Below are 5,460 nucleotides of genomic sequence, written 5' to 3'. Positions count from 1 at the left end.
TGTTTTTACACTGCTGCTACTCGCTGTTTATTATCTATGCATAGTCACTTTACCCCTACCTACATGTACAAAATAACTCAACTATCCTATACCCCCGCACATTGACTCAGTACCGGTACCCCCTGTATATAGCCTTGTTATTTTTATTGTGTTACTTTTTATTTAAATTATACTATTTTTACTTTAGTTTATTTAGTACATTTTTTGTTAACTCTTTCTTGAACTGCATTGTTGGTTAAGGGCTTGTAAGTAAGCATTTCACGGTAAGGTCACCTGCTGTATTCGCAGCATGTGACAAATAAAATTAGATTTTAATTTGATTGATTGATCTTATGCTACACACAAATTAATTGTAAAAAAAGTATAATCTAATCCATTCTGTTAGCAGTTGGATTTATTGCACCCATTACTGAGATGGTTGTTCCTGTTTTGATGGTTTGGGACTCAATTTACTTTTGAGAGTTAGAATAGTAGAATACACAAGGTACAGTTGGTTGTGGATCTGCAGTTTTCTTTTGTAATTTCAGTCACTGACAGTCACCCCCCCAAAAATGTTATATTTTTTTAAATGTAATGTTTATTTAACTAGGCAAGTCACTTAAGAACAAATTCTTATTTACAATGACAACCTACCCCGGCCAAACCAGACAATGCTGGGCCAATTGTGCGCCGCACTATGGGACTGCCAATCACAGCCGGTTGTTATACAGCCTGGAGTCGAACCAGGGACTGTAGTGATCCCTCTAGCACTGCCTTAGACTGCTGTGCCACCTGGGAGCCCAATTAGCTATGTCAACAATTTTTTATTAGTCTAGCCAGCTGTCTAAACTTGTAGTAATCATGGCCGAATACCGACCAGGCATGTAGAGCATTACATACTATGTCACATATGTGCACCACGTCATTGTGCTCTCTCTCTCGTTCTGCTGTGTGTGCATCTTGCTAGCTGTCACCCCAATGGGGGGGGGGGGGGGGCCATAAGCTGTAGCTCATTGGCTAGAACTCAAATTGCTAGGGGGCTGGCCCAGATGAGGGAACATTTTGGGAAAATTGAGCAACACAGCTTCCAGAAAAACAGTCACTTTCAATCTAGAGATTTCGTGGCTAATTGAAGTAAAACAGTAATTCAGCTAATAGATTATGCATGTATGAACTTCACATTGACACATCCAGCCCAAAGCGGAGGTTTAAAAAATAATTAGTAGTTGCCACATATCCAGAGCATGTCTTTGACTTTATAACGTACATTTTTCTTTCCACTGGGGGCATCAAAATGATTTGCCTGCAAAAGAGTAGGCTCAGCCTTGGCTACTGGTATAAAGCATTTCCTTAATAGAGTTAAGTATTTTAACTGCACAAATGGATTGATTGCACAAATCAGTTGACTGCATGTGTGGGTATGGATTTTTATTTTTACCTTTATTTAACCAGGCAAGTCAGTTAAGAACAAATTCTTATTTTCAATGACGGCCTGGGAACAGTGGGTTAACTGTCCTGTTCAGGTGCAGAACGACAGATTTGTACCTTGTCAGCTCGGGAGTTTGAACTCACAACCTTCCGGTTACTAGTCCAACGCTCTAACCACTAGGCTACACTGCCGCCCCCTCATGATGTGGGATGTTGTTACGCAGACCTGCAAACCACTGCACCCCCTCATGATGAGTTAGATTTTTTTGTGGCTCCCATCCCCATCAAAGTTACCCATCCCTGGTTTAGGTAGTGTCATTTATCAATCTTCCCTAACATGAATGTTATTCTGAATGTGGGTGGCAGGTGACTCAAAGTTCCAATTGTTGGATATCCTCACTCTATATTCAGGCTACATCAGGTGTGACTTAGCCTGTAGTGTTATAAAGAGTTTAAATTTAATGATAACATATTCACTTAGACCCTCACTTTGATGAAGGCTACAGGATTGAAAGCCACTGAATGCAACAACCAAGTCTCTGTCACTAACAAACACAGTCATGGGTGGTACAGTAACTCTACAATTCACTCAAAATGCACACTGGGAAATATACAAATAAGGCTTTACACCCTTCATCAAGGGGTCCGAGAAAAAAACCTTCTATGAAGAACCTTTCATGGAGGGGTCTATGAAGAATCCTTCATAGAGGGTTCTAGGTCTAGGTAGAATCCTCTGCAAAAGGTTCTACCAGCATCAAAAAGGGTTCCCATATAGGGACAAACTGAAGCACCTTTTTTTCTAAGAGTGTAGATTTGACACTGAATGTTGTGAATAATTCTAATTTCTGTTGATAGTGAATGAGGCCAGACTGGAGGTACAAGGGCCAAGGACACACTGATTATTCACAGTTATATTGCATTGATGACATTCTGTGAACACTGTGTGACTCTGTAGCAGTTGACAGTCACTGACTTTTCGTTTTGACTTCCTACAAGCCTCTCGGGCTGGAGTTCACAAAACATGTACTGCTGTCTGATTATGACATAAAGGGCATGTCTCCAAGAATAGAATACAACTTTGTTTTCCATGTGTTACAGCGAACAATAGAAATGTGTCTTCTGCGCCGTTCTCATCTCCGAATGATTTTAGGTGTATATAGTTTATCATCTCTTTAAAGCTATAGACTGGGATCTGGGAATCTGTATAATGGTATTTTAAATTCTCTGTATATACCTACTGACATACACCATAAGCCCACAGGTCATATCTCAACCTCATACACATAAACAAATATATTAAATAAACATAAAGAAAGGGAGGGAGGGAAAAATCATTGAAAGTCAATTGAATTTCTTGAATGAAACACACCTTGGCATTGTTTGAACACGGAACACATAAAAATGGCAGAAGACTGGGAAAAAAACATGTGTTTATCTATATTATACCTTAACGCAGAGCTTTCCATGATTCTAGATTGTCTTTAGCCAAAAGTGTTTAATTTTGAGTAGACTTTGTTGCCAGGTACAGTTGTAAGGACTAACCCTCCTTCATTTAAACCGCAACGTCTTTAAATATGTTTCATAACAGCCACATTTAGGGCCACTGGTTTACAGTCATTCAAATACAGTTAGAAATGGACCCCAACCCTAGTGGGTACAGAATAACATTCAGACAAGGCTGCCTTTGTTGTACAGCACACCATATTATGTCACTAGATGGCGCTCTAAACTAATAATTAATATTTCTATATAAGACATTGTTACAGACACTTTTCCAAGACCTGTTTAGTCATTATTAGTTCATCACCCGTTTCACCAAAATAATGAAGATAGTAAGATATGACATCTGGTGGAACCCGCCCATGATTGTTTTCTATGAATGACAAAAGAAAAACAGTCAAATCTACTGTTCGACATGCACCAAAATGATCATTCCACAATTGTTATGACTTATGTTTGAGTTAAAACTATTAATCGGTTATTATAAACTACATGTTGACTAAAACGGTTTATTGACTAGTCTAGGATAAAACCATAGTAGTACCTTAGGGTACCCCTAGGGATAAAGTAACATCTAACATTGATTGCAGCCATGAGCTTTATGGCTTTATGAAGCACAATTAAAGGGGTATGACCTTTCATTTCATGTCTTACAATCAAATTCACTTCAAAGGGCACACACACTTTTAAAAGGTGTCTTGTGTATCTTACAACATTTACAACAAAAGTCTAATCTGGGCATCGCAGTGATTCACAGTTGTAAGTCTATTTTGCAGAACTTGAATGTAAGAAATATCATCATTCCATTCAGCAGTGTCTTGCTGGGCTCACATTGAAGGATAAAGCTGGCCAGGCTATTTTGTCCATGATGGACGTGATTCAGCTGGAGAAGGGTAGTGCTATTGAACGAAGGGGAGAAAGATGTACTTGTCTGTCTTGTGATTGGTTTTGGTACAACTGACCTGGCTTGGTTCTTACACTGGCCTATTCATTCTGCTGTTCCACTTGTGTGCCTGTCCAGTCTAGAACTTAATCATCCATTTTCAGAATTCTACAAGAACAAATCTCACATTTTAAGACACCCAGAAATGCCCTAGAAGTAACATTTAGACACATCCTAAAGTACTTCAAAATGGGGGGGGGGTCGGAGGTGCTAAGGGTGTCATATTGGTTGTGAACAATCAATAGTGTTTTCCTTATAAAGTCTGAATAAGGCGATTGTCTGAAAAACAATACCTATCCAAATTCATTGAACACGGCCTGTAATAGCTCTCCACTCCCTCCCTTTCTCGGAAATAGCTCATTGCCAAGGCATAATTTCGCCCTTGATGATCACATGTGTTTTGCACAGCAGCCTGTCACACACAAACCTATACGACCAGTCGATTGATAGACCATTCGTACTCTGTAAAATAAATCTCATAACAGAGAATATTAGATATGTTTGTTTTTTAAGCGTCGACAATAGCCTACAAATAAATAGTATCGTTGAAATGGTTAGAAAAAGACTACAAAAGAACGACTGTGACGTCCTCTACCAGCAAAACTATGCGAGATCTTGTTTCTTGAAATCATATACACTATTGCTTTTGAGAGGATAAATAAGCTTCGGACCGTTACAGCAAAGACTACCTGTAACTAACCAAAGATACTTAATCAGGGTCGCTTCCAATGAGAGCAAACGAAGGCAAGCAAGCATAGTGGGGAGAACAGGCAAGGATGTGGACAGAGTTAAGCACGAGCTAGAGAGATCCCATTGGCGTAATTTAGCATGTAATTGCATATTTTTGTTAGGGAACGCCTTCTCCGTGAAGAGAAGGCGTTCTCTCGATTCGCCCTTGAAAGCCTTCTGAACAACGAAATATCTTGAAACTTTGGCAAATGGTCGAGTCTACAGAACGTAGTACAATCTGTTCGTAACAGAATATAGTTTTTGGAACCGAAAATTCTATTGAGATCGAATGTTTAATCGATGAGAAAATTTGTTTCCCGCCACTGGACTTCCTTTCATCACCATATTTGGTGGTGAGTGGAAGCTCTAAACGGATGCTTCAGATGTATACATCCTGTGAGACATCTGGCTTCTTTCTATTTTTGTTTATAAACTGTCGACCAGAACTAACAATTAAGTATCGCATAATTGGTCAAATGCTAGTCTGTCCAGCAGAGATTTGCTGTCGATCAACGTTTCGATTAGGCTACAGCTAGCTAAGAAAACAAGTCTGACCATCCGATTGTTGAAGCTATGTTATAATTCCTTACATTTCAGCATCACAACATGGAGACAAGAGGCCTTAGTATTCACCAAACCTCCCAGCACCCGGTCTGAACCGGTTCGGGTGATGCGCAAACTCGTGATACTGGATCCCCCCCCTCTGTGCTGTAGTTTGTATGACACGCACTAAATCACAGCATTAGCGCGCCCACGTTAGCTACACCCCTGTGTTATTTCACGCATTGTCATTGGCTCACGTGCCTTGCGAGCCTCCACAGCGTCAGCATCCTGATTGGGCAATAAAACCGATTGCACTCGTTCTCGTCCGGTGCTTCGGA

This window comes from Oncorhynchus masou, chromosome 18 (genome assembly GCF_036934945.1).
Source record: "Oncorhynchus masou masou isolate Uvic2021 chromosome 18, UVic_Omas_1.1, whole genome shotgun sequence".
Lineage (NCBI taxonomy): Eukaryota > Metazoa > Chordata > Actinopteri > Salmoniformes > Salmonidae > Oncorhynchus > Oncorhynchus masou.
Note: the sequence above shows the minus strand (reverse complement) of the source record.